The sequence below is a fragment of the Ixodes scapularis genome, unplaced genomic scaffold (genome assembly GCF_016920785.2).
Source record: "Ixodes scapularis isolate PalLabHiFi unplaced genomic scaffold, ASM1692078v2 PGA_scaffold2__306_contigs__length_199485367, whole genome shotgun sequence".
NCBI classification, from domain to species: Eukaryota; Metazoa; Arthropoda; class Arachnida; order Ixodida; family Ixodidae; genus Ixodes; species Ixodes scapularis.
The window spans coordinates 165,999,150-166,012,595 of record NW_024609857.1 but is presented as its reverse complement, the minus strand read 5'-3'; positions in this window follow the sequence as shown (position 1 = coordinate 166,012,595).

The following is a 13,446-nucleotide window of genomic DNA, read 5'->3' as shown; positions in this document are numbered from 1 at the left end:
ACTCGGCAAATAAGAGTGAATGCTTGGAACACTGCTTGGAATAGCGAAGTTTCATTGGGATGAACTCAAATGACGGAGCCTTGTACAAACCAGAGTCAAAATGAAAGAACTGTGATATAACAGAGATTCAGTATCACAGATATTGCAAAAAGCAATACAAACCAAGACATGACTGGCAATGACTAGTGCGTTGCAACTCAAGGATAGCAGCACACTATGGCCGTCCTATCCACAGTAGTGGAATAAATGCTGGAGTAGAGGAAAGCAGACACTGGGATTTGCTCTTCTAATGTCGAAAGAAGAATGGGCTCGTATCTCCTGCTACTAATGAGCTGCAACAAACTACCGCGAGGCCCAAAGAAATCTAACACACTTGAAATAAATCGCAAAAATTAGTTTTGACCATCTTGTATTTAAACCCTGCAAGTCATCAAAAAACATCTTGCATTTAAACCTTGCGAGACAAATCACTGTGAACATGGAACCACAACGCTCAAATGCTTTCAGGCACCGAGTATGAAGTAGACTGAATTAAGTTAAATACGCCAATACTGCACAAACAAGAAGCAGTGATTTTAGAAATTACAAAAATGTTTCTATAAAGCATCATCATTGCCCTTCTGTGGCTCTCAGAATCAACCATCCTGCCTTATGTCAGAGAAAAAAAAGAAAAGCATTAAACGGATGACATAAAATAAATTCCTAAACATGCATAAAAACGGATTAAAAGAAGAAGTATACCTTTTGGCATTTCTTTTAGGCTTAAAAGCAATGTGTTGTACGTGACTCTTCATTTGAGTATTTCAGAGCAATTAAGTACTCCAATGCAATGAATCTGCGCCTGAACTGGTGATGGTACTTGAAGTTAAAGATGAAATAAAGGCAGAATGCAACCAGGACTGCCTCAGCAGGCGACGCGGCTTTGAGGTCTCCCTCCACTGCCACACAGCTTGGCACCTCAGGATTAATTAGGCTTGAGCTGACAGCCGCCGAGTAGATTGAACTGCCTGCCTGGAACCAAAAAAAAAAAAAACTGGAAATCATGCGATATGAAATTAAAAACTGTCATCCGAAATTTAAATAAACTGTGAAGAAATATTAGATTTTTCTAATACGAATGTGGAGCATTTCATAGGCCACTGATTCCAGCATTGAAAAGCATCAACCATACTTACCAGACATGACCAGTTTGACTAAAATTATCACACGGCGTGTGGTAATCTTAGAATAGTAAGCACTTTGTATTCACCGGTCATGTTCAAGTTTGTCACCCCGATTTACTTAGGTGACTAACAAATCTTAGTCAAACGGACACAACTACTGTAGCAGATTAGTATTGACAAGTGGAAATTCTTGGGCGAGTTAGTATTGTACGTGAAAAAAAAAATGATTGCGCTTTAAAAACAAGGACAGAGGAAAAACATACACCGCAGAGCGCTACACCACATTACCTACTCAGCACCACAGCCGACTCCCATGACAGCCAACCCTAATTGCCGAACTACGGCAAATATGCAAATATTGTTGCCGAAGTGCTTTGCCAGATTAAAATTGAAGGTATGTTTTATTTAAACATGGGAAGAACAGCACAGAAGGACGAAAACACAAAAAGAACACACCGAAATAGACACACTCAAGCGCCTTGTGTGTCCTACTTTAATTTATTTACTCGAAGTGTACCCTCAATTTTCTCTGGAAAATGAAAGAACACAACACACACAAAGAAAACACAAAAATCAAGAGCCTCATCTTAAGTGCCCTAATTCGAACAAGAAGATCAAAATAAAATATCTCACTACGCGTACCTGCAGTAAACAGTGTTAAAAACTGCCATGGGGGTGCCTCCAAGGCAGAGGGCATCCAGTACCCTTGAGGAAATCACCCTACAACGTTGATGCAGGACGAAAGAAATATATTCAATCAACTTCAAATAATGCAAACTTGAGGCATCTAACTCGCCAACGGAATGATCAAACGTTTACCTGCCGCCGAATGTCTAACTGCCGAATGTCGAACTTAGGCAAATTTGTAAATAGTTCTGCCGCAGTCATTTGCCGGAATAAAATTGAATTTGTGTTTTATTTAGACATGAGAAGAACATTACACAAGGAAGAAAATATACATACAAAAAGATAACACACCGAAAAAGACACACGCAAGCGCATTGTTTGTCTTACTGTAATTTATTTACTCGAAGTATACCATCAATTTTTTCTCGGAAGTGAACGAACAGCACACATAAAAAGTTAACATAAAAATCAAAAGCCCGATTTCAAGTGCACAAATGGGGACAAGAAAATCAAAATAAAATATCGGACTACGCTTGCCTGCAGTAAACAGTGTTAAGAACTGTCACGTGATGAGTCCAAGGTAGCAGGCATCCAGTACCCACGACGAATTCACCCTATGACGTTACCGCAGGACGAAAGAAATATATTCAATCAACTTCAAATTATTCAAACTTGAGCCACCTAACTCGCCTACTGAATGACCAGACTTATAGAAATGCCTGATCGCACGTAAAGAAAATGCCAAGACAACAATATAATTGCTAGTCTCACTGCCGGTAACAACCTCATGCCCTTATTCCGTAATATACTACCATTAATGTTTGTGAAGAGCACGAAAAATTCGCTCAGATATTCATATTCGGAATTTCAAGGTAACGTGAGGTTTTACCAAAATATTTATTGAGCCCCGTAAAATTAAAAAAAAAAAACGCTGATATTAAAAATAAGTATTTAGCACAAAAAAAAACCGCTAATATTAAAAATTAGTGTTTAACACCGACTTTCACAAATACCAACGACGTTGAGAATTAATCACGCCGGTTGGCCGGTGCCTCCAGTGAATGCCAAATCGACTCCTGCTCTGCGAAAAAAAAAAAAACACGACAACAATTTAATGAGATTTTCAACTATATTATTACATCCTCAATTTAACGTTGGACGCGACACACCAACGGCCCCAAGTTGATGAACTGAAAATATCTAGCGTGGTTCTAGAAAAACTATTTCCAGAACCTTATCTCAGCATCGTAAAAAATATGAAAACTTTCTAGAGACAAGGTTAGTGCAGGAGTTCAATAAAAGAAACACTTAGTTTTGCGAAAGCCTCTTGTAGTGAACGTATAAAGTTCCCTTAGGTAGAGCTAGCCATTTCGAAGAATTGTGCACATTCGATAGCATAAATATTTAATTTACGACCTACAATATTTACAGGCTCAACCAACTCTGAATAAGTGGAACACTTGACATTAAAGATGTGTCTCACCATGACTGTCTGCAAACATCCACACAATAATTTCCATGATCCTATCTATTTCAAGAAAATACTTTACCGAGCTGTTAAAAACATCATAACACTTTTAACACAAATTGAAAGCCTGCAGTGGGCTACAGCTTAAGCAGTTTTCACTTCATTATGAAGATCAATTACGCATCTTTGAACCTTAAAACTAGGCCTGTACAGAATTATTTTCTTCGGTTGAACGTGCTATGCTGTGTAAACTTTATAAATCTTCGCAGAGCTGACAATGTCCAAGTTCCTGTTTTTTTATTACTCACATCTCTCGACTGCTGGGCATGATAGGTACATAAATTTAATGACACCAACGTAACACAATAATTTTTTTAAAATTTGATTGGGTATATCATGAGCGAAGCCATCTACGGGAAGTTATTTGTGTGATACCGTCGAACCTACATCTGCGGGCTTTAAGTTCACATGTTTATCATGTCTGCAGACTCATTTTTGCAATTCGAACTCCATCCAACACAAGATTTGAATATGCCATTTTCATATTAGGCTTAGTAGTGTTTTTGCTGTTTCACTTACTATTACCAATTAAGGAATAGGTAAGAAGAATGCGTATTTCGAGTGGCATCCCTAACACCTGGTGGCACGAGGACTCGCCTGTCGTGACGCTAATCAAAAGTCACAGGCAGAGAGATGCTGCGATGCTCTTGTTGCTGGGATTATCTCCCCCATGGTCCTGGCCAGACCGCCGAAAAAGATTGAGTCCATGCTTATGACCACTAGGACCTCCAGATCTTGAGGCACCCAGGTGGGAAAACGCCTTTAAAGCGCGCGACACTAGAGCGCCGACGGTAAGCGCGATCCAAACCAACACTTCTTTTTGCGGCTATAGGTCGTGCGCGCCCCGGATATGACGTATTTCGTGACGTTTTGCTGTTTCCGGCGCGTTTTCTAAGTCAGAACCGTGCGGTTTGGTTTGGACGGTGCCAGTTTCGGGCGAGCGCGCACGCGCGCACGCAGGCACGAGCGCTCTCTGGCGGTGAAATGACGACCAATCCAAATGCAGCTTTGGTCCCGAGCGAGTGTCCATTGAAAATTAATCTGTGGGATCGTTGCGCTGGTTGCGCTGTCGGCGCCGTCGCGCCGTCTTCATTCCTTTGCTTTCGTGATGGCGTTTCGTGAGGATCCCACGTACGAAGCTGGGATTGCTGAGCTAATGAACTTTTGTGTGGTAAGGTAGTACGTCAGCAATGCAAGAACCGTCAACATGACTCGACTGACTGCTTTTGCGGCTGCATGTGAGCAGGGCTTGAGTATCAGCAAGAAGCAGCGAAGGGCGATCTGCACGCTGTTGAGGTCTAGAAAGACGCTCGGCGAGTACGCCACCACTGTGCGACGGATGTACCAGGACCCCGACGGCCGGGACTTCCTCGAGTTTTTCCGTATGTCAAGAGCCAGCTAAGTTATGCTAGCTTTTATTTGGTATGTTTAGTATATTTTTCATCGCATGTACCACCGCATAAATATTAACGTGAAGCGTGCACCATCTCAGTGAAATAAGGCACTGTACTTTCGCGAGGCGGCAAATTCACAAGGTTTATACGTCTAAACGCCTGGCTGACTACATGAAGGTACTTTGCTTCCCACTGCGCCCGCTCTCGCGACCGCGTGCAAGACAAGAACAAGCGTTGTCTTTGCCTTTAGCGTTGTGTACTACCAGGTGCTATCACGTGGGTTTAAGGAAGGCGCTACCAAAACATCTCGGGTAGAGTGCCTTCATACACACGCGCGCTTTTGCGTGAGTGGTGACATCTCAGCCATTTTTGTGCCCAATCGTTTTTTTATGCATTTTGAAGGGCGCGCAATCCGGTGTCACTCAGCTCGAGCGCGTACCTTTGGCTAATGCATAGGCGCCATTTTACCACCCAAGTCCCGCACCGAGTGCGCGAGAGCGTCACGCGCTGACACATTCAGGGCAACAATGAATGTCTTCACCCTGAGACAGACAGACATGTAGGCATCCTAATCTCGGGGCTAATACTAGAAAAAGTGGCGCCATTCATTGTTGTGGAAATGCTCGAGACACATGCCGCGCGCGAATTCTAGGAAGAACATGTCGTCTGAGATCTAGCTCATTGCTACAGTGCACTAGAATACGGGGTAGTGTTTGAATAGACGCAACTAGACAATTGGAACATGCGAGACTGCGCGTGTAGACAATAATCGCGGCGCTGAAGTCGACAGGTCAGCAGAAAGTTGCTACAGTCCGCACGTTCCGCCGCACGTGATCATGCACGCGGTGCACGCGCACAACTATCACCATACTGACCTATTGCCGATGCGCCAGTGGCGACTCCCATCGCGATTCCCCCCACATGCCTCACGCGAGCCGCTCCGATCCCAACACCACCCCGTATTCTAGTAAACTCACTGATCTCTATTGCAGTAGGCTGGATCGCGGATCGGGAGCCCGTCGGTGTCGCCACCAGCGGCCATGGCTTGACACCAAGGAATACACGCAAGTCTACGGGAGAAACGCACAAAAGTAAGAATACTGAAGCATATACGCTGTGCTCCGAGGCGAGTATTTTATGGTGTGCTGCGATCGAATCGGTATTTGTGAAGCGTTCGGACGCCGGTTAAAAAAATCAAACGTACCGCAGCACCTACGGCTGAGCTGGCAAGCTTGCTCTCGTAGTGGAGTAAACAAAGGAACCTGCCGTCAATGAGACCGTCCTCGGGGAAGCCCAGAAGTTGATGCATGACAAAGAAGTTTCATCTCGACAGCGGCTTTCCAGGAGTGAGCGAATTCCGCGTAGCAAAGCCTTCGACCTTGGCGTCTGCTAAGCCCAACTCAACGAAACCGCCTCCGAGTCTGCGATAACTCTAGGTAACCTTCGCCTCATTGAGGTGCACTACAGCGGAGTCACTCTCGACCACAAAATATTTATTTATAAGAACTGCGAGGGCTGTCAGTTTTAATGTTTGTACACAAGGTATTTGACGGCCTTAACGAAAAGCATCCAAAAAGTTTCAGTGCCGACAACAGCTTAGAAACAGGGGAAAACGTCCCTTTTTCTCGTTCTTCCCATAGAGTCCCATGCATTGGCTGGTGTCAATCAATGGCCGCCGGTGGCGACACTCGACCCCACCTGCTGAGGCCACGGTCCGCGATCCAGCCTACTACAATAGAGATCAGTGAGTACACTATAGTCGGTTGCAAGCTAAGGAAAAACCGGAAACGCCTCTCAGAGGAAAATGTAATCCTACGCCGAGAAACGCCAGCCAATCGTGTTCTTGACGTCACGATTCCGTGAACCAATCGCGATCCTTTTGAAAAAAAAAAAAAAAAAGCTCAACATGGCTGCTGGCCTTAGCAACGCGACGCTAGTTTCTCGTGACAATTATTCTGCTTTTTTGCACCGTGTTTTACGTACCCGAGGTTACGCCACGAAATCTTAATGGTATCGGCTTGCGTTTGCAGCAGTTTTTGCGCGACAACGTGAGAATCCAGCGACGCTATCGCCAACGAAAATTTCGAAGCGGGCGCGAGGCTTAGCACTGCTGAGAGGTGAGAAGCTACGCCGGACGTCGTCTGCTTCGTTGGATTGCGCTTCTTGAAGAACCGCTTTGGTGTCGCCGGTAAGGCTGCACCAGGCTGTTTCGTCCAAGAAGAATCAGAGGAATCGCTTTTCGATGTCACCTCAGTGGGATCCATGACGGAAGACAAGGAGAGCGGGGCGCGGTGGTGGTGTCGATGACTTGCGAGGGTGCCGATTTGTCAAAACCCGAAAAGTATAATTATTCTTGTTTTCTATTCATCCAACAAAATAAAGCACACATTTCGTGCGCAAAGCCCACAAAACTAAGTAAATCACTAAATATTTATTTGCAGGAACTAGAAGTGCTTCGCTTTCCCCAGCGGCTTTCCCTCAATCGGAGCAGATCGAAGGCGCTGGAAGACGGTATGTTAGACAGTATCTTGGAGAGAAAATGAATTGGGAAGACGGTACATTGGACATGACTTTCTTTCTTTACTAAACAACTATTTCGTTGACAAAAAAACGTATTCTAACTTATTTCAATGTCCTGAATGAATTAAATAAATAATGTAGTAGTTTAAGACACGTTTCCTGGAGGAAGAAAAAGCAACGTTGCTAGCGAACTACTTTCTCGACGGTGGAGGCACTTCAGATAGGCGCAATGCGCTTGTGGGTGGAGCTAAAAGATTGTTCTCAGGTTGCATCCGACTATAGACCTTTTCCACAAGGGCGCCGCCATCTTGAATTGTCGTCACTTCCAGTATGGGCGACGAAAAAAAAGTAAAACGTTTCAACCTGTAACTAGTAAAAAAAAAGAGGCGAGCCAAAAAGAGAATGTGTGACGGTTAGGCTTATATCCTAAATGTCTTCTATTGGCGTGGCAACGGCAAAGTTACGTTTTCGCCCATACTGGAAGTGACGTCAATTCAAGATGGCGGCGCCCTTGTGGAAAAGGTCTATATATCTGTGCTGCGCTGAGCCGCCATGATCTTCCCAAGGGCTGCGCGTTGCACGTGACTCTTGCACCAGCGCATGTTGCGCTACTTTTAAAGCCTGAAGGGGCTTTATACATTGTCACGCGTTGACGCCACCAAACAGCATAGGGTCGCTAAACTCGTAAAAAAAAATATTCTTTGTGTCATGACATAGTGGGGGGAGGAGCCGAAAGATTGCTGCGAAGTTTTCTTTTCTCACAAACACGCAGATGCGTCTGTCTTCGTGACGATTTCCGTTGAGGGGACGAAACATCCCTACGCCTCCCTAGGCACCGAACAAGAGCAGCACTAGAGAGCGCGCGGAGACGACCGTGGCTCATACGTGTGACGTCACAACAAAGATTATCAGCTGCGACCGTCATGTTTGATGGTCTCTAAAAAGCACGATAGATGCTTGGAAATTGAATTTTAAAATCAACACCGTCGAGGTTGATAGTCTGGTATCGTTCTTATTTTCGACAATAAAGCAGAATTTACTAAAAAGCGTCCCTGCCGTTCTTTTGATTTATCTCGGCCTTTCGAATCTGGCCAAAGTGTAGCCCGACTTGGCTAGGTCACAACCAGCCGATTACCATTGTCCACTTTCGGTTGAATTTCGCCTCCGGGCAGTTGTTTCTTCATCGGCGGGATAAAATCATTTTATGGTAAACATTCGAAGATCCGTCAGTTTGGGATTAAGTATGTTTATCAACGGAAATAATGAAACAAAAGTAAAGTCAGGTTGTCAATATTGGCGGTGATGCTTCAAGAACGCAAGGACACTAAACTTGACATCGTCGATTTGAACACGCACCATCAAATTTGTCGTTCACAACTGATAATCCTGACTCCATCGTCAAAGGTATCAACTATAAAATGACGTCACTGAACGCGCCCGCACACTATATACGTGCCCTGGCACGAGTCTTTCGCTTGAAAGTCTGCCATGGCCACTCTTGAGTTCATGGAACGCGAGCCGTTTTAATTCCAGAATCTCTTGAACCGTTATTTCAAAAATTGCAGGCTGTGCTGTTCCTCGTCATTGCTCATTGGAACACCTCTAAGCAGGGTCGTCAAAACAGGAGGAAGGGGGGGGGGATTTAGCCCCCCCTCCCCCAGTTGCGTCGAAAGAGGGGGCAAGGGGCATAAGGGTGGAAGGGGGGGGGGTATCTTCCCAGCCCCGAACCACCATAGCATTTCAGAGAGTTATAATAAAATATTAGGGGAAAGGAATATCCCCCTTCTTCACCACCATCGCCTACTCTCTCTCTCTCTCTCCCGAACAATTTCTACGGCCCTTCTTGAGACTCCTGTTTGTTTGTGCGTGTGTGTGTGCGTGTGTGTGTGTGTGTTGGTCGTACCTTAATTTTTTATTTAGAGCGCAGCTCTTCGGCGCCCGTTTCCGGGTTTCGCGGCGTGAGCGTTGCCGTCGGCGTAACCGGCCCGCTAAATTTAGCGCGAAATTGACGTCACACGACCTCAACACCAATTCAATTCCCAGCTACGTGACTTCAACGCCAATTCCCTTCTCCGCTAGATTGCCATGTGATGTCCGTTTCCCTGCTAAATTTAGCGGAGAAACTGAATGGGAGGAGAAGGGGAGGAGAGGAAGTGGGGAGGAGGAGGGGCATACCCTCCTCTCCGTACCCTCCCTTATTCCCCCTCAAGAGTTGAGCTCTAATTTCGCATTACAAAAATTTGTAAACGTCTTTAATTTTTTTTATTTACCTTTCTTCGGCTTTTTTTTTTTTATCCCCCGTTTTCCCTCATCTCTCGGACATTACCGACGTCGCTACACAAACCGCCTGTGGTTGACCCCGGTTGCGTTGTTGACAGTGGCGGAAGATGAGCTCTATAAAGCCGCCCGCGTACACCGCGCACGGATCCACAACATCTCAAAGTTCGATCTTCGCCTCGATTCCTAAGCGAAGATTTTGGCCTCAAATAACTCCTTCCCAAAGTTGTGAAACGTCACTTTGTCGTCACCAATAACTTCCACAAACGAAGATCTTGCGACGAGAAAGTTCAGAGTATTTACCGGCCGCCTAGGTACAATCTACGCATCATTGACTCTAACGCGGCGTACGGATGTAGGGACACTCGGGCGAGACGTCATCAGTGCAGCCGTTCAATTGGCTGGCACCACGGTGTTGCTCGCACGCGCTTCGATGGGGCTCGCTACGACTTTGGGTTTTACATTTTCGCTGGAATTTGAGCACCGAGAGAGCTTGGATGATTGACACCTCGCTCGGCTTGACGTCAGCGTCGCGAGAATCCAATTAGCGCGTTCCGCAACTTTCGGACACAAAGTTGTGGTCGACGAGTTTAGCTACCCAGGCAACTACAGCACCCTTGGCCGTAGAGAGGCACTCGTCGTCACGATCGCGATACGCATTGCGCTTCTGGCGGGCTGAGTTTGAAACGAAGAAGAGAGCACGCGGCTACGTCACTTCGTTTCCCTACCCCTTTGTTACAGTAAGCGTGAGCTTCATACAGAAAATTTACATAGCCCGCGGTAGAAGCTAGCCGCACAGGCTCTGTGATTTTGATAATTGGATGGTCCGGTAAAACGCTACAATTTCTCCAAGATTCACTGTAGACACTTCTGATTGAATAGCATTACAACAGAATCTGAATATTTACACCGTTGGTTGCGCTGCGAGACACAGAAGTAGTGGGGCATCACGTAATCACTGCAGCGTCCTGCCCGTAACCTCAAGGACGGGCTGTTGTTGTTGTTCTTTATTTTGGGGTGAAGTTAAAGGAGGGAGACATTAGAGGTGTAGGCTGGAGTAACTGTATCTGTTCCGCCTTACGAAGCAGAGTACTGCAATGATGCTTCCAGGCCAGCCATGTTGGATCTGAGGCCGCACTGCAAGGAACGACCGTCGCTTCCGCAAGACCCCCAGATGCCCGACTTACGCGATCGTCCTCTGTGTCGTCTTCTTCCTAGACTTTAAAATCATGTCTCAAAACATCGCTCGCGTAATAAAACGACGCGATTATGCTGTCTACGGTGGCTACACATACTGTTGAATGGTCAGGGAATCTTCCAGTTTGTTCTATTTTAGTGTAAGATGTATATTTCACAAAAGCAAAACAAGAAACATGATGCGTCGAAAACTCGGCATCTGCAAGGTGGCTCGGTGCACGTGACCGCTTCTCCGCTAATACGGAGTTGGTTTGAACGTCCGATGCACTATAGTCCAAAAGCCAACGGGTGTGTTTAAGTATGTAGTCGTTATTAAAGCAAACTAAAAGGAATGTGTAGAGTCACCGTCGTTATGGGCCTGCGCAGCAAGCTCGTCTGCTCTCTCGTTGCCAGGAATTCCAAAGTGTGATAGAATCTCCTGCCAAGACAGACTCCAGCCAAGGTCTCCCACCGTTGGAGCTGCTGAAGCTGCTCTATTTAACAGTGGGGTGGCCCTCTCAAGACGTTGAAGTGGTTGCAGTGCATTTTAAGAGTTTATGGGTACCACAGCTTTGGTTAGCGGGGCGATGTTTTTGATGGACTCGAGCGCTGCCCAGATGGCAACAATTTCTGCTGTAATCGGTGATGTCTCGGCTTTAAGCCTGCCAGACACTTCTAAGTCCATTTCTGGGAGAGTAATATCAACAGTTTCTGTTCTCTTGAACGAATTGAAACTGGCGTCCATGTGTACGTGGCTCAAATCACCGCTAGCTTCCTCCAGACGTTTGAGCGTGATTGATTGGGCAACAAGTGTGGGGACATCCACCTTACGTTGGAAAATCGGTAGTGTTTCCTCTATCAACAACGGCGCACACTTTGAGTTTAGGGGAGGACGATATGAATATTCCACTGGTGCTCCAATCTCGTGCTGGAACTTAGATGCCAGCTGTCCTAGGTGAGAATTTGTAAAGTCCAACTGGTGGGCATTCATACTGGCCACCATGGGAGCACTGTTAATTCAAGCAATGTGAGGCATTGCTCTCTTCTCAAGTCTTAAGGATAAAGACCATTGTTCTGCCACAGCCACGGTCGGGTTGTTTACTGAAGTCGGTGAAAGTCCGAAGCAGCAACGCAGCGCCTTCCTGGGAAAATTGTCAGTGTCCCGCATCTGGGGCCTTCCAATGCTTAGGAGTGGCTGGGAGTACAGGATCCTGGACATTATAAGACATTTGTGCAGTTGTAGGAGTGTGCGTCGAGGCGCTCTCCACGAAGGACCTCCAAGATGTATGACTTGTAGGTCGCGACATCATTTCAAAGAAATCCGAGCCTCAGGTCTCCAGGTCACGCGGTCATCCATCTCCACCCCAAGATAGAGATGGTTACTAACTCTCAACAGGAGTTCCGGCAACGATTTCCCGCAGTGCGCGCTCGGGTTCTCGTCCTACTGGTCTCTGAATGAGCGACGTAGTTTTTTCACTGATAGTGAGAGGCCGAGTTTTTAAATAATCAGAGCCGTAGCATCTAGAGCTACCTAATGTCGATTTCAGGTGTTACGGCAGTTTCAAAGAGATCCGCGCACCACATGGCAATTTTATCGGCGTATATTGCCATGCCGACATGCAGGGTTTTGTGGCTGGTCGGAAAGCAGTGACAAAGTGCTGTCGTCGCCACGTTGAAAAGTAGGGGGTTGAGTAGACTGCCTTGGGGAACTCCTTTTTGTGTTGGCGAGAAGTGCTAGTTACACCAGGGATCTTGGCAGTGAAGCTCCGTTCAGTGAGGAACGACTCTATGAAGGCGAGGTTTCGGCCACAGATACCGAACTACTTGAGTCGGTGGATGACGATAGGATAACGCAGGGCGTCGAACGCGCGACTAATGTCTAGGAAGACTGCGTACAATTCGGCCAGTGACCATGTCTTCATCAAGGGTCGACGCGAGGTCTCCAATTGCAGACTCTTTGCGCCTCTTTGCTCGAAAACCCGCCAATGAACGTGGAAAAGCATTCGCTGGATCTAAAAGCCATGTGAGGTGCCGGAGAACCATGCGTCTTAGAAGTTTTCCCAGGCAGCTTGTCAACGAGACAGGCCTATAGGATAAGATTTCATCCAATGGTTTTCCTTGTTTTGGTATCTGGATGATTCTTGACTCTTTCCATATATTTGGGAGTTTCTCACTTTCCAGGTGGCTTTGAGCTGCTCAAAAGTATCTGGGTTTGCTTATCTGGCTCGTTATACCGTCAATACTTGGATTGTTCTTTCTTCTCGTGCAATGAAGAGAGTGTGCAAACTCTGCCAGAGTGAAGTCGGTTTAGTTGACAAATATCATATTGGTCTTTGGAGGAACACTGGTTAACTGCGGGGCATTCGATGTCTGTTGGTGTGCAGACTGTGTAGTAGAGGATCAAGCAATCTCGTCCGCCAGATACTCCGCCACTTTGGTTATGGTTGGACCAGTCTTGATTGGAAGTGTTGTAATGAGATGTTGTGGAAGATTGTCCCTTTTAAGCGCTCGAACGAGCGCCCACGCACGCGTTCCTCCCCAAAGTGACTTAGCGATACACAGTCATTACTCCACTACCACTTTACAAGCTTTTTTAAGAGGCGTCGGAAGCAAGCACCTTTGGAGTGGTAATCTGAGCAATCCCAAAAGGCGTCTGTAAGGAGTGCCCTTCGTTGGGATTGTCGCCGAGCGGCTCAGATATTACGCCACTCAAGGGGAGGTGGAGAACGTGTCGCTGGAATCTTAACGATGCGGGTTGCGT